Here is a 22,394-nt window from a genome sequence, read left to right as displayed (position 1 = left end):
TTGTGAATATTGATATATTTAAAATCTAATGAGATTTCGAGAAATCTGATATCGCATTGAGATACATTATGTTTGAAAATTTTGAGACTATTAAGTTTGAAAAATTGAGTATATATTGAAATTGTCTTTGGCGAGTTGGAAGAATCATTAGTCCAAATTACAGCCGACACTTTGTCGGATTATCGTTAAAATTTTTGAAATTTCCAACTTAGTTAGATTTTGATAAAAGTAAAAATAGCCTAAATCTTCAATAAAGTTTTTGAATAAATAAATCAAGGAATGTAATGAAATCAGATAAAATAGAGTGCTCCGGCACACTGAGTGGCATAACTTGCTCGGCTACACTGTAGTCGGGTAAGGGGTGTCACACACCAGATCCAACCCATGTACATGCATCTGCTGGCACCTTTTTTGAAGGAATACTCCTTACTGTTATAACCACCTCTCTTTTTGGACTTAAATGCCCTTATTTTCTGCTGTATTAAATTTGCTTTTTGTTAGGAGTTTTTAGTCTTTTGATAGATTAATTTTTGTTTGGACTTAAAGCTCCTTACAGCTGTTACTAAAGTAGGGATATTTTTGTCTTTAGCTTTGAAGCCAAGAGACTATAAATACAAGTGTAATGAGAGAGTGGAGGACACACTTTGAATATTAATGAAAGATTGTTTCTGCTCCTTTAGTGAGTAAATTGGCTGTTGCCTTTGTTCTTGTGAAACTCATTAACTTGCTGAGATTTCTATCTTACAAGGTTTAATGTGCATAATATTCTTGGTTTATTCATTCTCCATATGAATTAGGTCAAGAATCCCATTTCTAATACTTTCTTTGAATTACATAGCAATCTGATTGTGTTGGTTCAAAGAATCAAATTCATACATCTTGATTTGGTGCTTTCCATATTGTTCCTTTAATCCTTGAATGTGGGTTTTCAAGTTACCAATTACTTGAACGTTCACATCATGTAGAATGGATTTTCACCTTCCCCCTCACTACTATCACCCCTTCTAGACATGTTTTCAGACTTGCAAGAAAATGGTTAGTGTAAAAAAAAATACCTCACTCACTCCCTTACGTGTTTACACTCAACAGGAGACACTCCACTCGTGTTTAACTCAACAAGGCTTTTCCCCTCCTATGAACTCACCACTCTGTGCCTTTTACCTCTCTTGGAAATGTCCATAAGTTCTTATCAAACTCAAGTAACTCAAACCAAGACTGTACTCACAAAAATTTAACACATAATAAAATTCTTAAACGTGACGAATCAAAACGAATAATCAAGAAGGCAATAATGTGACTCAAGAAGTCAAGGAAAGAAAAGCTCAAGTATGGAAATGAAATGCAGTAAGGAATCAAGAAAGAAGACACCAAAATAAAAGAGTAGTAAGCTAGAAAAGAGACAACCTAAAGAAGAGATATCAAGCTTAAATATCCAAGTTTGCCACCAACTTATCAGAATTACCAGCAGTTAACACAATACATCGAGAATTGCATAAATTTAGGATCACCAAGCAAACGAGTGTATTTTGATCTGAAATTGAGTAGGCAAATGCAACCCAATACTAACTAATTGCTGCTAGAATTTCAGGCTTTTCTTGACTGCTTTACTATGTAAACCAAATTTAATCGTGTCTGCCGCAAAATTTTGGTTCCCCACACAAACGGTTAAATTTTGAACTGAGATTTAATTTGAGAATAGCTCAAATGTGGCACAAACAACCTATTAATTTTTAGGAATTTCTGGGCTGATTTGCTATTTGAACTTAATTTGGTTGAGTCTGTCGCAAAATTTTGGTTCCCCTCACAAACGATTGAATTTTAAGCTGAAATTTAATTTGGAAACTGCTGAAGTGGGGTATAAACACCATGTAAATTTTCAGGAATTTCTGGGTCTATTTGCTATGTGAACATAATTTGATCGGGTCTACTGTAAAATTTTGGTTCAGCAAGCAAATAATATCAAACAACCCTCAAAATTTACACCCTAAGACAAACTCAACAAAATAAATTTTTAAACAAACAAATCATACTAAACCCCAAGAGCCAATTTCGGTCAAGCATACAATGAACAAAAATTTGAATAACAGAAACACAATAAGAAGCAAAACAAGGTTTAGCAAGAAAGAACCAGGTGCAAGATGAAGAAGTAGAAGCAAATATGGAACTATAGCCAAACAACATTAAACAAGAAAATAATATCAAACAACCCTCAAAATATACACCCTAAGACAAACTCAATAAAAGAAATTTTTAAATAAACAAATCATACTAAACCCCAAGAGACAATTTCGGTCAAGCATACAATGAACAAAAATGTGAATAACAGAAACACAATAAGAAGCAAAACAAGGTTTAGCAAGAAAGAACCAAGTGCAAGATGAAGAAGTATAAGCAAATATGGAACTAGAGCCAAACAACAAATATGAAAAAGGTAACAAACACAAAGTAAGCACAAAGAATAAGAATGTAACATCCTCACTTTAGCTAGTCCATACAGTTTACTGTTTCGGTGACCAATGTCGGTCTGGGCAGCTAGAATGTTTGAAATTATAATTAGACTAGAGTAAGGAGTTATAAAGAAACTAAATAATGCTCATAACAATCAATGAAAATTTATAGGAACGAAATACACTAAGGTTAAACGAGCCAAAACCCCAGTGATGAGTAACCTGAAGGAGAAGTGACGGTGAAGGCCGTTAGCAACCCTAGACCCAGGGGAAAAATTATAAAATAATTTTTGGGACTCTAGAGAAGGGTCATAGAGGTTCTTATGGCATTAGAATGCTAAGAAAATGCTTAGAAAAATTTTTCTATCGGTACACACAATTTTGGCTCGTTAAGCCAAACGGAGGGCGTTTTGGTCATTTCGTCTTTAGAGATGATTTTTGACCAACTTGTCTATTTATGTAAATAATTTATATGACATAAAATGTGAATAAATATTGTTAAAAATTTAATTGAAATTAAATAGACAAGGATAAAAAATGAGAAAAAAAGAGGATTATGACATCATTATGATGTCATTACTATTCTCCCACCCAATCACATGTTGACACATGGCACTAATATGTTTAAAAAGACTTAATGGGTAGAAAACAAAAGAAAAAAAAATAAAAAACCTCTTATCCTTCTTCCTTGCCGTCTCACTCTCCCTCCATGGCCACCATTGTCAAGCATTTCAAAGCTTGATTTCCATAGTTTTTCACCCACTAAACCCTGTGTTCCCATCACAAATTCTTATTCTTATATCTTGGTGAGTTTTTTGGGAGCAAAAAGAAAAGAAAAAGAAGAACCCTAGCAAGTTGGAATTTCACTCCATTAGAGGTTTGTGACCTAATCTTGATTTTCTCTTTAAATTCATGTTAAGGGAGTATGATTGAGTGCAAAATTACAAAGAAATTTAATAAATACCATGTGTATGCTCATCCCATATTTTCGGCAGCTTTGGTTGGGGTAAGATTTTGATGATTTTCATGGAGTTAAAATGGTAGTATTGTTGCCCTTAGTATTAATCTTTTAAATGGAGTAATGAAATGCAAGTTGTAATGCATGGTTTGAGATAGTTGAGTTAGGGTTTGGGATGAAAATGAGACTTTGATCATGTGATGATGAAAGTAGGTTTTAATGGTCAGTTAGTGACCATTTTATTTTGTTTGAATAAAAAATGAAGTGGGTTGTGTAGTGGGAATTGAGTTTGGTGTGACTGCCCTTGGTGACCTGCAGGACTGGGCATGAGTCCAGCAGGTTTGGGTAGCAATAACTGGAATTGTAGAAGTTCAATTAGTGCAAGGCCAATTAGACATGAAACTAGACACATAATGCACAACTTGGGTGAAGAAACCATGCCCAGAAAATCAAACCAAGTTGACATAAAGATTGCCCTAATCCGGATGACCTGCAATCTGCCTAGGTAAAATGACCAAATAAATAGTGTTTAGTCATTTGGTCATAACTCAGTGTAGAAAGGTCCAATTGACCTAAAATTTTACTAGCAACAATCTAAGATATAGACCTATAACTTTCATGAAGAAACCTAACTCAAATTATGACCACAACATATTCAAAAAGTGACTTGCAGTCACTGCTCAAATTACTGTAGATTTGGTCTGTCCAGAAATTCTGGAAAAATTATAATCCGGGCAGTTGTGGTTTTTGGGCCATAACTTGAGCTACAAAACTCCAAATGGAGTGATTCAAAAAAGGAAATATAACTAGACAAAATAAGAAACAACTTTCATGTTGATCATTTTTCCAAATTCCCACTACAAAAATGACTAATGGAATAGTAAATACAAAGCTTGAAATCTGAAAATTTTGAACAATTACCATTAAGCTTAGAAATGGTATTGGCAACCAATACCAACAATTTTAGAATGCAAAATATGGTATGTTGGGAATATTAAAACCAATGTACCTATTGCCCATGTAAAAGTCAACATTTTGTTGACTAATGAATTGAATAGTAACCCAAAACTTAAATTTCAAGAATTGTGAAACTTAAAAGTGTAATATGCCCTAGTATACCTAGCAAGATTGGTTTGGATAGGTTGGCATGCCAATAGGGTTCTGTTAGCAATACTACATATGGCTTCATGTTATTTTGTGTTTTATGGCCTCACGTGCCATTCCATGACATAAAAGCCTTTGGCTATGTTAATTGAGTCATTATACTTGAATTATATCCTTGATGATTATTACAGCTTATTAGCTATTCTGTTGCACACCGGGAAACACAATGTGACCGATGGTCCGAGGTACTTAGTATCAAGTGCCAGTTTACTAGTTTATCCAGTCCAGTTGTCTAGTATGGGTTACTCAGGCAATGATAATGAATTTTGCAAAATTTTAATCAACTTATACTGAAATAAATGCCAGAAATTAAGTCTACCAAAAATGTAAACATACATTCTGCATATTTACTTTATTTTAGTTATTTTATTTTGTATTGTCACCACTAAGCAGAATTGCTTAGCGCGTCGCTTTTGCCATGAGCAAGTACTGGAGATATAGCTGGGGAGCCCAGCAGACATCAGACAGGGTAAACTTTCAGAGCTGCATACTGAGTCCAGAGTCACCTCACATTACAGTGCATTTGGTAGGACATTAGGCCACTTTTGATATTTTAATATTTTGTATTTTGTAAACTTCTGTAATGTATATTATAAATTCATATAAATATGGTTTTGATGTAATTATCTATGAACTATGTTCAGTAATAAATGTGAGCATTTCTCATTGAGTTGACTATGATATGAATTGAATTAAATTTTGAGATACTGAAGTCAATTGAGAAATTGCTGAGAATATATTGGTGGTTGACTGAGAATGATGTGATGATTTTATTGGAAGTGTTTTTAACGGATTCAGAAGAATTATTTTTCCAATTTACAGCCGGCACTCTGCTGATTTTCTATAAAATTTGCAAAAAAATTTAGATTAATTAAAAAGTGTAAATAAATAAATAAAAAGGGTAAATTGAATTGAAATGTGATTTGGTGCTCCGGCACACTGTGTGGCATATCTTGCTCTGCTACACTGTAGACGGGTAAAGAGTGTCACATTTAGTGGTATCAGAGCATCGATTTAGGCGTTTCTGGGCCTAGATAGAGTGCATACCATTGCATTGCATTTGTAAGTGTTGAGATGACACTGATGCAGATTTGTTTATTTTCTTATTTTGAATAGGATATGGATCCTGCTTCTCAAAGAGCAGTTAATGAAGAGGTGAAGAGTCGTGCTCTACCAAGGGCTGAATCTGGAGACAGAGGTGAATCTGTTCCACCAGTAGCTGAGGCACCTGCCCAACCTCAGTTTGCACTATTCCAGCAAATGACCGAATTCTACCGACAAATGATGGGGGCAATTCCACCACCACAACCACAGCCACAACCTCCAACAGCACAGAAGTCCCATCTGGAAAAATTGCGAAAACATGGGGCTGTGGATTTCTTTGGGAAGAAGGAGGATGATCCCATGACAGCAGAAAACTGGTTGGATAGAACAATCAGAGTGTTGAAACAGCTTAATTGCACCCCCGAGCAGAACCTGGAGGGTGCTGTGTCCCTACTTCAGGATGATGCATATCAGCGGTGGGACACAGTAACCAGTGAGGTGCAACCGGAACGGATCACCTGGGAATTCTTCCTCATAGAGTTTAGGAAGAAATATGTCAGTAAAGTGTATTTAGAAGAGAGAAGAAGCGAATTTATCAGTCTGAGACAGAGGCAATTATCAGTGGTAGAGTATGAGCGTGAGTTTGTCAAACTGAGCCGGTATGGGAGGGAGATACTCCCTACAGAGGCAGAGAGGTGTAGAAGGTTGGAAGAAGGGCTCAATGACAATATCAAAGTCATGATAATAGCATTGGAGATTATGGATTTTGCTAAGCTAGTTGATGCTGCAACGAAAGTAGAAAGAGTCCGAATAAATGAACAAAATAGAAGGGAAAGACAGCAGAAGAGGGATCCAGGTCAGTCCAGTACATTTTCTGCTCCCAGTAAGAAGAGTAAGGGTCCTGCTGCTCAGGGTTCAGGACAACCACAAGGTTAGGGTCAATCTCAGGGGCCCAGATCATAGTTCACACCTAGGAGAGACCAGTCCACACTATCAGTGGGCAGCTCTCCAGAGATGGTGTTCAGGGGACCAGTCCCAGCATCTTCTGCCTGCCTGTACTGCCAGAAGTGGAATAAGGGGGACTGTTGGCGAGTGATCAGTGCATGCTTATGGTGTGGATCTATAGAACATCAGATCAAGAATTGTCCAAAGAGGACTACTACAGTTGCTCCAACACAAGCTGACAGACCTGCTCTTGCATCATAAAGGGGTAGGAAGCCTGGTAAATCTGAGGCAGCTGGTCAATCACTGAGGCCTGCATCCGATGAGAATCATTCAATAGGGTTTTAGGGTTGGTACGTTTTACCAAACTCATTTCCTTGTTTAGTGCATTTTAATGCAACTTGCTGGATTCCGGGATATTAGTTTGACCTAGCCGGACGACCTAGTTTCCTCAGTTTTCGGGTTTCGGTCAAAACTACAAACTTGTAGATCTATGTCTTATTGCACGCGGGAAAAAATTTCAGGTCAATCCGAGTTATGTAGACCAAGTTATGGTCATTATACTATTGCTGGTCAAATGGCATCAAATTAGGTCAATTTTAGGTCAATTTGGTCAACTTTGGTTCGGCCAGTTTTTGGACCCGAACTTGTGCAAGCTTTTTGACTTACTTGTGGTCATTTCTGGGCTTTGGTGTCTTCAAAAGACTTGTAGGTATGGGTCTTAACTATTCATGGTTAAAATTTCAGGTCAATTGGATCTGTTTTGAGTGAGTTATGGCCTAAACACTAACTGCTGCCCAACTGGTCAGTTTTCAGGTTTCAATTGTACTTAATCCGAATTGGTCATTTTTCATGTCACCTTGCAAGCAGAATTTTGGTATGCTTTCTCAATGAAAGTTGGCACATTTTGTGCCTAGTTTTACCTCCAATTGGTCTCATACCAATTGAGGTTACACATGTAAAGGTATAGACTAAAATACATACTGCCCTTAACTACCTTACTTAACATACATCAATTACACACTTATATTACTATATGTCCACTTCCCTTACCAATTCTGTTTTGGTTCATTACCAAAACCATATTCCACTTTACATTAACATCACTTTGGGCAGATTACAAACATCCTTAATACACCAATTAAAACTCACATTTACAAAGTCTAAGTACAATCACATATACACCTAAACCTTACTAGTTCTTACATACACTTTACACAATCAATCTATATACATATCCATCAACCTTAATGTCAATATTTCTGCCAACACCTTCATGAACACATACATTTATCCAAGAATCCCAAGGCTGCCGAAAATGTTCTTCAACACCAAAGTGTCCTACAATTCATCAATTTCCATTCAAGTGCAAAAATCACCATATACATATAGAATAATTTACTAGGATATTAAATCACCATAACCAACATAATTTCTCATCAAATATATGCACAAATATTTCATCAAATACATAACTCCATGGCTGTCCAAAATGAACATCTCAATAACTCTTCAAACTTAAAAAATTTCTTCACAAATCCAACACCCATAACATGTACATTTTCGACAGTATGACCACTGGAACTCTTTTCTACTGACTTTCCCTCTTTATCTGTCTTCTCTGATTTCTTTTTCCCAGGAACAGTCTCAATCTCAATTCTTTCCAACTCTAGGGCTTGAGAAATAAGTTCAGAGAAGTTAGTGTGTTTGAAGCCGACTACTTGTACTCTGATACTGGGCTTCAAGCCAGTTTCAAATCTCTTGCATCTCTCCCTGCTGGTAGAGAGTAGACTCACTACATAATGGCTAAGGTGGGAAAATTCCCTTTCATACTCAGCCACTGATCTGCCGCCTTGTTTCAAACTTAGGAACTCTTGCAGCTTTTGGTCTACATAAGCATCAGGGACATATTTCTGTATGAATTCCCTAAGAAAGTCATTCTAGGTCAGCACTGCAGGTTCTACGAGACTGTGGGGAATGGTTTTCCACCAGTCATAAGCATCCCCAGAATAAAAGACACCGAGTATTCAACCGAGCTCCTCTGCACAATGCAGTTTCTTCTTGAATACCCTATCCATCCTCTCTAACCACTGCTCACTTCTAGAGGATCTATCGTCCCTTAAACTCAGAGCCCCATACTTCATCAATTTATCATAACGCCTAGTAGGAGATTGTGGTTGTACCACCGTGTCTCAGTATTGGGACTTGAGTAGGCACATTGCCACCATTTGTTGGAACATTGCACCATCTATCGAGCGAATCGAGCAGAAATCTGCAGATCGCAGGGTCAGCCGAACCACTAACATTTTGTAGGCCTGGGGCATCCCCTTGCACCTCAGCCTCAATAGATTGATCGACTGAACGATGTCCCTCTTCCATATTCAATGTGAGGATTTTAGATCTCCTGAACCAATAATACAAGGAGATTTCCTCCCGTTAATGCATATTTATAATGTAATGTACTGTATGTATCAAACAATGATATTAAGCAGTTGTACTATGAAGAAAGAATAATCAAATAACAGGTGAAAACAGAATTTAAAAACTTTGCTCTGATACCACTAAAGTATGTCACACCCTACCCCTCTGTAAGGCATAACATGATCCCGTAGTATACCTAATGAATTACCAACTCCGTCTACTGATAACCCATTAAATACACTACAAGGGATTTTAAAAACTTTTCTTACTTCTTTTACAGTGGTGAGCACTATTTACAGGTATTAAAAACCTTTTTGAACTGAAGTAATAGAACTGACACATTTGACTTATTTGGAATTTCTGTAAAAATTTTGGCAGAGTGCCCTCTGTATTTTGGATAAAACAGTTCTTCAGAAAACCTGTAAAAAAGCACTTCAATAAATTTCCAAATCTCAACTTCAACATTTTTCTCAACCCAACACATTTCTCAAGTCAAATTCACAGTAATTTTTCAAGGACTGAGATAGAGAAAATATAATACAATTTTTACAAGTCAAAATATCTCATAATTTACTTTGCAACTTCAATGTACAATTTTAATTTACAACTGCTCAAAACCAAAAACAATATGTAAATACAGTGAACATACATTACATTACAAAATACAAAATACTAGTATACTCATTATACCCGGTAGTCTCTCGCTGGAGGTACTAGCGACTTAATCTGCTGTCTGCTTACTGCGACAAAGAATAAAGCTATCGTTGAGACAATGTCTCAGTGGTGCACAACATCAACCAAATACAATTTAAATCACAATTCATAAGTCATGTAAATAGTGGATACTTAAAACCATAGGTAATTTGAAGATAATAATTGTCGACGAGAATTTAAACTCCATTTCTCAATATCACAATAAATTTCAGTAAGTCAGATCATGGTTGAAGTCAAAAGACAGTATATGTCAATAAGAGTTTAAATTCATTTCACAATCTCACAATACATATCAATAAATCACACACAGCTTAATCATGTTCCCAAATTCAATTCATCCCAAATGTCGATGGCAAATGAGGTATTCAATTCATCCCAAAAGTCAATGACTAATGAGGAATAACATAGCTAGCTAGCAAAAATATGAGTACTCATTCTATTCGTCCTCAACAGGCACACACCTCAACACTTCAGCCAGAGAGGGAATTCAATTCATCCCACTAGACAAGCTAGCGAGGAATACAATCAATGTACATGATAGCTGTGGTTTCAAACCAATTACAGTGCTTTTCAATCAATAAGTATCCATCAAATATCTTTCAAACCATTTTTCACAATTTCACAACTTAAAATAATAATATGCAAATAGTCATAATTTATTTCAATTGAAAATAATTCAAAAGAAATAGTTGTTGTGCACAAACCTCTGATAATTGTCTCTTGGTCTGGACTCAGTGTTTCCTTCCCTTTTCCTAAGTCTTTGGTAACTGAGAAACACAATTTGAAGTGTTTCAGTACTAAATTAAACTGTCTCTAACGATAATGTTCGATAAGTAATTCACTGAAGGCTATTATTTGCTCAATCACCTAATATACTGACCCTCGATGCGTTTTAGGTAAATTAGGTTTTAGTGTCATTAATATGTCACATTCGATAGGGTTTTAGGGTTGGTACGTTTTACCAAACTCATTTCCTTGTTTAGTGCATTTTAATGCAACTTGCTGGATTCCGGGATACTAGTTTGACCTAGCCGGATGACCTAGTTCCCTCAGTTTTCGGGTTTCAGTCAAAACTACAAACTTGTAGATCTATGTCTTATTGCACGCGGGGCAAAATTTCAGGTCAATCCGAGTTATGTAGACCAAGTTATGGTCATTATACTATTGCTGGTCAAATGGCATCAAATTAGGTCAATTTTAGGTCAATTTGGTCAACTTTGGTTCGGCCAGTTTTTGGACCCGAACTTGTGCAAGCTTTTTGACTTACTTCTGGTCATTTCTGGGCTTTTGTGTCTTCATAAGACTTGTAGGTATGGGTCTTAACTATTCATGGTTAAAATTTTAGGTCAATTGGATCTGTTTTGAGTGAGTTATGGCCTAAACACTAACTGCTGCCCAATTGGTCAGTTTTCAGGTTTCAATTGTACTTAATCCGAATTGGTCATTTTTGATGTCACCTTGCAAGCAGAATTTTGGTATGCTTTCTCAATGAAAGTTGGCACATTTTGTGCCTAGTTTTACCTCCAATTGGTCTCATACCAATTGAGGTTACACATGTAAAGGTATAGACTAAAATACATACTGCCCTTAACTACCTTACTTAACATACATCAATTACACACTTATATTACTATATGTCCACTTCCCTTACCAATTCTGTTTTGGTTCATTACCAAAACCATATTCCACTTTACATTAACATCACTTTGGGCAGATTACAAACATCCTTAATACACCAATTAAAACTCACATTTACAAAGTCTAAGTACAATCACATATACACCTAAACCTTACTAGTTCTTACATACACTTTACACAATCAATCTATATACATATCCATCAACCTTAATGTCAATATTTCTGCCAACACCTTCATGAACACATACATTTATCCAAGAATCCCAAGGCTGCCGAAAATGTTCTTCAACACCAAAGTGTCCTACAATTCATCAATTTCCATTCAAGTGCAAAAATCACCATATACATATGGAATAATTTACTAGGATATTAAATCACCATAACCAACATAATTTCTCATCAAATATATGCACAAATATTTCATCAAATACATAACTCCATGGCTGTCCAAAATGAACATCTCAATAACTCTTCAAACTTAAAAAATTTCTTCACAAATCCAACACCCATAACATGTACACAAAGTTTAACAAAGCAACATTCAAAAATGTAAACTTACCTATGGTTGTAACTTGCTAAACCTTCACCAAACTTCTTGATTTTGGTATCAAGCTCTTCCTTATGATGTGTAGATAATCTTTAATGAAGGAACCTAAGTGATTGGAGTTGAAATGGAGGAGTGGAGGAAGCTTTACACAAAATGACAATGGAGGATTTTCCCATCCTTCATTTCGGCATGGTGAAGAAAATTTGGAGAAGATGATGTGCAGATGGTGTAGTGGACTTACACCTGCCCCATTTAGTGTTTGATTAATCCCAAGTGGTCCACTCACCAAATTTAAATCATATTATATGTTAATTGTTCATTTATCCCACATTAACCCATAATTTTAGCTATTTACTTTAGGTATCACCAAATTAATTTTTCATTATATTTTCTAAGTGTAATATTATTTATTTTTATGGACATTTAGGTCAAAAGACAATTCGGGATGTCAAATGACCATAATGCCCCTGTTCGGGTTGCATTCCCGATTTTTCGGTAACACCGGGTTTTGTCTGTTTTTCGATTTCTCACTTTTCTTTGTACTAATTATTTAATTTTTTTTTATCTTTCTAATGAGATTTATTCTTCAATAAGGGTCTATTTAAGTCCTAAAAATGTTTTCCGTGGTTCCCGCATCCGTGGCTAGTTAACGGTCCACGCCGTGACTTCCCGGTGCGGTCCCCCATCGCTAGGGTTCCCGGCTCGCTTAACTTGGTTACATTTCTTTGCTATTATTTTTCCTTTGTTTTTCTTGTATTTTCTTTTCTTGTATTTCATTATTTTATGTCTCCTCACTCATATTGAAGTGTAGTTCTAGGCATCCAAGCTGTCCGGACAACATTGCTCACCGGAGCAGCAGAACGCACTACCGAACTTAGGGGTGTTACACCTTTACCCACTCAAGTGTTGACACATGGCATAAATGTGTTTAAAAAGCCAAAATGGGCTGGAAAATGGAAAGAAAATCAGACTTCTCTTTCTTTTTCTTCCTCTTGCCGTGAACCTCCACCATTGTTACCTATTTGCAAGCTTTTTCAAGCTTGATTTTCCCTAGCTTTCTTCCACCAAAAGCCCTAGTTGTCTTCACTAAAATTTGTCACCCAACCTTGCTAGAGTGTTTGGCAGCCAAGAAAACAAAAGAAAGTGAAATTGAAGCTTGGAAAATTCTGCCCTACAAAGAGGTTAGTGCACATATATACTTAAGCTCTTTATTTCCATGTTAGTAACTTGAATTGAGTAAAAATTTGTCACTTAAATGAACAAAAATTATGTGTATACACACTATGGATTTCGGCAGCCCTATTGAAGGAATAGGAATGAGTATTTTTGATGAACTTGGATTGAACTAGAAATCATGTTTGAAGTTTATAAACATAAGAATAATGAATTAGTAGCTAACTAAAGTAAATTGTGTAAACCATGAATTTGAACTAGGGTTTTGGGAGTAAAATGTGGACTTGGCTTATGAAATGGTTAAAGAACATTCTAATGGTCAATTAGTGACCATTTGAGGTAAGTTGACCATAATTTGGACTGAAATATGGCATGGCAAAGTGAAATGTGTAGGCTGCCTAGGGACAGTAGCAAGGGTGGCTGTGATTCCAGCCCACTTGGACAGCCATAACTTTGGCTGTGTAGGTCCAATTGGTGTTTGGCCAATTGGACATGAAACTAGACTCATAATGGCACATTTTTTCTGAAGAAACCATGCCCAAAAGACCAAAGCAAGTGGACCAAAAGTTGGCCCCAATCCGGATATCCTGCAAACTGATTCTGCAGAATGACTAAATGAACAGTAACTGTTCATTTGGCCATAACTCACTGTAGATATGGTTGACTGACCTGAAATATTTACAGAAACAAGTTAAGACATAGACAAACAACTTTCATGAAGAAACCTACCCCAAATTATGACCAGAACCTAACCAAAATGGCAGTCACACTCACTGTTCATGGTACTGTAGATTTGGTAATTCTGCAGTTTTTCCAATCCGGCCAGCTGTGGTTTTTGGACCATATCTGGAGCTACAAAACTCCAAATGGAGTGATTCAAAAAATGAAATTCAACTAGACAAAATAAGGGATAACTTTCATGTTTACCATTTCCTCAAATTCCCACTGCAACAGTGCTTAATGGAACAGTAAAGTTAGGCTTCAAAAACTGAAAATTCTGCCCTCTTGGTTTTAAGTTTAGAAATGGTATGGGTGCTCAATTCCAACAAGTTTTAAATGTAAAATGTGGCACATTGGGAGTGTTAAAACTAATGTACCTATTTTCTATCAAAAAGTCAACATTTTTGTTGACCAATGAGGTGAATAGTGACACCAAAACTTGAAATTCAAAATTTGAAGAATTCAAAAGTATCAAATGCCCTAGTATACCTAACAAGATTGGTTTGGATAGTTTGGCATGCCAATAGGGTTCAGTTAGCAGTACTGCACATGGCATTATGCCATTCTATGATTTCATGGCTTTTAGCCATTCTGACCTTGTATTGAGATGTGGCCTCGTGCCTAATATAATTTACAGCTTGTTAGCTGTTCTGTTGCACACCGGGAGATACACATGTGACCGATGGTGTGACGGCCCGAGGTACTTGATACCCAAAGTGCGCTTTACCCGCTTATCCAAATGCGTCTAGTGTAGGTTACTTGGGCAACCAAATGAATGAAAGTGGACAAAGTTAATGATGTACGAATTCAAAACGAATAAAACATATACATTCACTACATATATGTTTTCTTGCTATTTCTTTTATTTTATTATTGCACCACTAAGCATTATTGCTTAGCGCGTTGCTTTTGTCACGCGTAGGTTCTGGAGATACAGATCGTGAGCCCAGTAGACCACAGACTGGGTGAGTCCATCCTGCAGCTTCGCATGTCCGTGTCACCTCAACTTCTGCAGTGCATTGGTAGGACACTAGGTGTCATTTTGGTATTTTGTAACTAAATTTCTATTTTCTCATATGTAAATGAACTTATGTAATGTATTTTGAGGTTCATGTAAGTAATGAAGATTTATTGTTATGTATGGAAGTAATTTGAGTATTTATTTGTTGTTTATATATGAGTACCCTGAGAAATGATGATTGAGAACATGATGTTGTAAAATATTGAGTTTGTGATGATATTGGAGTTTGAGATGATTGAATATGGTTATTGGAAGTGTTTTTCACAGGTTCCGAAGAACTGTTTTCTCCATTTTTAGCCGGTACTCTGCCGGATTTTCTTTAAAATCTTCGGAACCTCAATAAATTATAATTTTGAAAAATGGCTCAAAGATATTATATTTCACAAGTTATATTCAAAAGTATGATAAAAGTTAATTAAGGTATAATAGAGTGTGCCGGTACACCGTGTGACATTGCTTACTCGGGTATACTGTACACGGGTAAGGGGTGTCACACTCACCATTTTTCCACATAAAACCACAAGGTGCCTTCACAAGAACTTGTCCTTACCTCATGGGCAGCATGTAGGAATCAAAAAGAAGAAGTTTTAGTGAGGTTTAGCAAGCTCCAAATAAAGGTTAGTGCTTAATCTTCCCATTTTCCTTTACTAATCCTTGTGTTGAGCTTTGGGTTAGTTGAATCGCTAAGAAAAATTGAGGAAATGATTGAGTATTGGTGAACCTTAATTTTAGCAGCCATGAAAATGCATGGTTAGTGACTTATTCTTATTTTTAATGGATGGGAATTAAGATTGATTAACTTAAATAAAAGTTGTAGTAGGTTAATGTTCAAGTATGTGCAAGTTAGTGCTTGAATTAAGGGTTTGAAATGGGACCTTGATGCTTTGGTAAACTACCATATTTGGTAGCCTATAATAGCATGAATTTGCGTGTGTGAATATGAAGTTTATTAATGAAATATGATGGTATTGAATTGTGGACAGTTTGTATAATTTCCATGGAAGTGTATGTGTAAAATAAGTGTTGATGTATATTGAATTTGGGTGGATGTGAATGTTGGACTTTAGTGGTGAATTGTGTGCATTGAGCACTTGAGTGTTCTACCCAAAATACTTGCTAGAATTGTGTACAATATATATAGAAGTTCCATGATTAAATGTTGAAGTATTGGGAGGAGGAGGATTGTCAAAATTGAATTTGTGATGTTCAAATGCAGGTTGTGTATGTTGGCAGCACCTAAATTAGGTCATAAGTGCAAAACTGTGAACCCAATTGGTATGAGGCCAATGGAGGGTAAAACTAGACACCAAATAGGCCAACTTTTATGTAGAAATGTTGCCAAAATTCTGCCTAGAAACCAATCTTAAAAATGACCAAATCCGGAATGGCAACCTTGCAACCCAGGTTTTTGACCATATGAACAGTAGTCATTATTAGGATGACCATAACTCAATCAAAATAGGTCCAATTGACCTCAAATTTTTACCATGGATAGCTTATATATAGAGCTACAACTCTTATGAAGACACCAAAACCCAAAAATGACCATAAGCAAGTCAAAATGCTTGCATAAGTTTGGGTATAAAAACTGTCAGAACCAGAAATGACCTAAAAATGACCTAAAGTTGCCATTTTAGTGCAATCTGTCCAGCTTTAGTAAATTGACCATATCTTGGTCTATACAACTCAGAATGATCTGAAATTTTGCCCCGAGTGTAATAAGACATATAACTACAATTTTGCTTCTTTGACTAGAAGCTAAAAACCAAGAGAAATAAGACTTTAAGCTAGACCAATTTAGCACACAAAAATTAAGAACTTGACATTCTTGAAATAATTTGGCAATGAATGCCAACATATACAAATGGTAAATTGCACTATATTGGTAGCATATTGAAATGCAAAATGTGGCATATTGTTAACATTAAACCTAATTCACCTATAGTGCATCAAGGGTCAACATTATAGGTTGACTAAGGAAAATAATAGAATTAAATAAATTAATTATTGAACCTTATTGATAGAGACAGTTTAAATGAGTACTGAAACACTTCAAATTGTGCGTTTCAGTTAGCAAAGACTCAGGGAAGGGGAAGGAAACACTGAGTCAGGGCCAAGAGATTACTCTTCAGAGGTTTGTGCATAACTAGTTTTTAATTGATTTTATTCTGAATATTTCATATGATTAAATGAAGTTATTTTCCTTACGTATTATATTTATCAAGTATTGGATTTAATTCAATGATTATTGAAATTATTATAGTATGTATGAATTTAGCTTTGTGAAATGGTATTTCAACAAGTATTAAGCATTATTGTGGATTGAATAAATTATGTTTTGGAAAATTGTGATAGAATATGTTTTGATTTGTGATGGGCAATTTGCAAGGAAAAATGCAAATTTATGTTTTGAATTGTGATGAGCATAAAAATTATTGGATATTGGAATTGACTTTGAATTGAATTATATTGTGATTTATGCTCACAAAAAGGACAAAAAGATTGATGATATTGTTTTATATCTCATTATAGATGATTGACTAGATTATTACCCGTCTCTCTTATTTGTTGAGGAGACAATGGAGTTAGCTTTATTTTGATTATCATGGTACGTACACAGGCTTAGATTCTCCTCTTATTAGAGGTTAGATCTAAGTTTTTGTTTGTTATGGCCCTTTCGGAAGTTTCATTATTGTGATGTGTACTGTGCACGATGATTCGACCTCCCCAACCATAGGGAGTTAGAATCCGATTTGACCTCCCCGACTATAGGGAGTTAGAATCACCCCGAATATGGCCCTTTCGGATTAGTCTTGCATAGTTAGTGAGATAAAAAAATGGATTTTAAATAGTAAACAATTGTGATTTCAATTATGATTTATGTATAATTGATTTTGTTAGAATTACCTTAAATATTTGGTTGTGATTTGATAAATTGAATTTCGTGATCAAAGTCATTTCATACAAATGATTTATGTTATTGGCAATGAATAATTTGATTTTTGGAATTTGATGAGTACCCTGATTTCCAAATTATTTACTATAATTTTGCTAAGGTATGTTGAACTATGTTTTAAGTTATAGTTGTGCACCACTGAGTTCACCACTCAACAATAGCTTTGTATGCTATCGCAGGTGAAAAGAGCATAGAGCAGTTGAGTAAGCTTCTTTGAAGGCACATTCAGATCAGCTCCAGGTATATCATAGGTATACCCATGTACATAGGTTTTGATGTATGCACGTAAATATATATATGTAAATTATTTGAGCAGTTGTATAAAAACTCTTGTAAAATATTTTGGTATGTAATTAAATGTAAATTATTGTAATGTAAATTTGAGATTTCACTTACCTGTATAATTTTGTAATATTAATTTTTGAGTTTTGTAATCAATGAAATGTTTCTTTTATGATGAGGTTGGTTTGCAAATGAAATGATTTGATTATTGAGATTGAATTGTGAGATCAAATGAAGTTTATTGGAGTTGTATTTGAGAAAACATATTGGGAGTGTTTTCCTTTTTAGATTTAAAGAACTGTTTTCTCAAAATACAACCGACACTCTGCAAAAATTTTGAAAAATTTTTATAACACCAGATTTTAATCAATGATTTAAATTTATCGAGAATTGTTTTAAAATCCCTTGTAGCATATTTAATGGGTTACCGGTAGGAGAAGTACGGTAATTCATTAGGTGTACTACGGGATCATGTTACATCTTACGGAGGAGTAGGGTGTGACAGAAACTATATTTAAACTAGAGTGAAGAGTCATAAATAACCTAAACAATGATAAAGAAAATAAAGGAAAAAATTAAGAAACGAAATGCAATAAGGTTAAATGAGCCGAAGCTACAGAGATGGGTAACCCTAATGGGAAGCGAATGTGAAGACAGTTAGCGACCCTAGACCCTTGGAAAAACCCTATGAAATAATTTTTGAGACTTAAGTAAAAAGTTATTGAGGCTCAAATGACAATAGAATGTCAAGAAAATGCCGAGAAAATTTTATAAATCAATACAGACAATTTTAGCTCAATAAGCAAAACGAAGGGCATTTTGGTCATTTCACCTTCAGAGATGATTTTTGACCAACTTGTCTATTTTAGTAAGTGAGATTCATGTTTTAAAATATAAATAAATATTTCTAAAAATTTAATTAAAAATGAGTACAAGAAAAAGAAAGAAGAAAGAAAGATAAACAAAAAACTCGGTAAAAACAAAATTTGGTCAATGAAATCTAAAGGTTCCACATTGACAAAAAAAATGAAATTTATTAAGTTAATGAAGCCCAATTAATTTAATTAATGGAGATTATAAAAATTGAATATGATTATTTAGTTAGTCAAATGAAATGATTACAAAGTTTAACTATATTACAAGTTTTCCATTACCCATAATTTACAATTTGCGATTTTGTATTTAAATATTATAAATATCATTAAAAAGGAAGAAAAATCAGAAAATTCCTCTCCTTTACAGCCCATACTGCCGGCACTCTTCACCTTCACTCTCCCTTTCATTTTCTTTCACCATTAAAGCTTCATACAAGCTTTGAAACCCAAGCAAATTGAAAGAAAAACTAACCTTAAGCCTTAAATTGAAGAAAATAACCAAGAAAGCAAGAAAAGTTAGAATATGGAGCTGCCAAGAATTCTAGCCATGATGGATTCAAGAAGGTGAAGCATGTTTTGGTTGATGGAAAAGGTGATTGGAGGCTAAGGAAAGCAAGAAACTAAGGTTAGCGCTATCAAATCCCATGGATTTTTAAAGTTATACCAAATTGATTAGGGTTTGCTAAATTTAGGAATTTTAATTCTTATGTTCTAAATGATGTAATTATGCCTAAATTAAGTTAATTTGACACCCAATTGTTGATATGAATTGATGAGATGACCAAACTATTGAGTGGGTGTGATGTTGTGTGTTGAGGCAGAATCTAGACCCTAGAGTCTAGCAGGTTTTGATGGCCATAAGTCGAGCTAGATAGCTCCAATTGGTTCGAGGCTAATTTGGGGTGAAACTTAGGACATAATGCCACATTTTTCAAGAAGAGACCTTGCCTAGAAAACCAACCTAGAGTGACCTAAAATTTTCCTAAATCTGGGTAACCAAAATCTAGACCTGGAAAATGATCAAATGAAGAGTGTTTGTTCAATCGGCCATAACTTTGTGTAAAGAGGTCCAAATGACCTAATTTTTAAACCCATGGAAATCGTAGACAATGTAGATGTAACATCCCTATTTGCATAGCCTGGTATATTTCACTGTTTCGGTGACCGATGTAGGTCCGGATAATTAAGGAGATTAGAACCACATCTAAGACAACTAGATAAGCCCTGAAAACAAATAATTAGTAATTGTCAATCAGTTAACTATAAATAAGAAAAACAGAACATAAGAAGTTAAATGAGCCGAGAGTCACAGCGATGGATGACCTTCTCAGGAAGGACTGCAAGGTCAATTTAAACTCGAATTTTGAACCGTAAAATGTGATGCTGCAGTCCTTAGGACTATTGCGAACACAGTGAAAAAGAGAAAATCACAAAAAAGAATTGTTAAGCCGATCAAATAATTATGTCGGAGATCTGGAAGAAATATTGAATTAATTGCAAACCAGATTGAACCTACGAGGGCAATTTGGTCAACTAACCCCTAGAGCTGACTCTTGACCTAACTGTCCAATAAAATCGGAGAAAAGAAAATTTTGAGATCAAGAATTAAATTAAAGAACTAAGGAAAAATAAATGAAAAAAAAAAAAGAAAAAGAAAAAAAAAGGTTGAAAAAGGTTATTACATCATGCATGACATCATGCATGATGCAATAAACCTAATATTTAAACAATTGAAAATTTGGGGATAAATCTTAATAATTAAAAGACAAAATAAAAAGAAAAAAAAATTGGTTTTTTCTTCCATTTTCCATCACCTCTCATCTCTCTCTCATTTTTTCTTCTTCCACCATTGAAGCACACTTTCAAAGCTTCCTTAACCCAAAAATCAGCCATAAAACTTGTAGATTTCTTCATTAAATCTTGTAGTTAAACCTTGATAAGGAGTTTGACAATAAAAAGAAGAAGAAAGGAAAAAGTTTTGAGAGGTGAAAAATTTTGCATAAGGGTTAGTAATTAACCACTAGATTTTTCTTTAGAATTATGTTTATATGCATGAGTTAATCTAGAAAATTGTGGATAAATTAGACAAAATCAAGCATGGTGGATCAAATAGAAATTTAGCCAGCAATAGGTTAGGGTTTGAGAATGAATGAATTTGATGTATTTGAATGGGTGTTTAAGTTGAATTATGTATGTAAACTATGTATTGGTAATTGGAATGCATTATATTTGAATTGCATGAAAATTAGAGTTTGGCACCTAGGGTTTTGGGAGATAAAATGTGAGAATTAGCCAAATAATGTGTTTGCCCTTGTTTGAGATGAGAAATGATCATGTATAACCAATTGTGGTGTGTAGGAAGTGTTGGAATTAAGTTTGAAGTCGGATTGCTTGTGGTCATTCTGCAGGTAGCATGACTAAGGTCCCTTTCAGGGACCAAAACTAAAAATTTACCAACCCAATTGATGTGACGCCAATTGGGAATGAAACTAGACACAAAAAAGCACATTTTTCATTCAGGAATCATGCCCAGAAAGTGACCAAAACCTAATGAACAAATTGACCAAATCCGGAATTAGGTGTTCTGATCTGTACAAAAATGACCAATCATTTGGCCATAACTTGGGTTAGGCAAGTCCAAATGACCTGAAATTTTACCAATAGAAATCTGAGATATAGCCCTACAACTTTTTCAAGGAATAGAAGTTCAAATTATACCCTTAACCAAGTCATTTAGCCACCCAAAGTTAGTGACCTAAAACTGCCAGAACCAAGTTGGTGCCCAAAAAATCTGGGTTAGGCCAATCCGGCCAACCATGTTCAAATAGCTATAACATGAGCTACAAAACTCCAAATGGAGTGATTCAAAAAGGAAAATAAAGCTAAGACAATAAGGAACAATTTCTATGAAGAAAACTTAGTCAAATTCTAACAGCAACATAATAAATAGAACAATGTAATACAGTACACTAAAATTGAAAATTTGTAATTTTGCCTAAAAGACTTAAAATTTGAGAAAAGAACCAAAACCAAAAAATTAGGTAACCAAAATGTGGTATGTGAGTGGAAATAGAATTCCCATACCTATTAAGCCTTAGAAAGTCAACAAATTGACTTAAATAGTATCGTGAATAGTAACCCCGAAATACAAATTTTAAAGAACGTCAAGTTTAGCATATTAAAGCTAGGTATAAGGAGAGTTGAATTTATTTGTGGAGTTATGATAAATTGTGATACTGAAACACTATGAAACTGTGTGTTTCAGTGGAAAGGAATACTGGGAAAGAACCCGGAACATCGAGTCAAGGCCAAGAGGCGACTCGTATAAGGTTTGTGCACAACTAACTATTTTGTTACTTCTCACTTCTAAATTGATTTGAACAAGTTTATTTTATGATTTATAATTTTGTTATGTTGAGGATTTTAATTTGTTGAATGAAATTGTATAAATTAAATGTAAATTTTCTTATGCATTTAAGGATTTATTGCACG

This window comes from Hevea brasiliensis, chromosome 1 (genome assembly GCF_030052815.1).
Source record: "Hevea brasiliensis isolate MT/VB/25A 57/8 chromosome 1, ASM3005281v1, whole genome shotgun sequence".
Classification (NCBI taxonomy): Eukaryota; Viridiplantae; Streptophyta; class Magnoliopsida; order Malpighiales; family Euphorbiaceae; genus Hevea; species Hevea brasiliensis.
Note: the sequence above shows the minus strand (reverse complement) of the source record.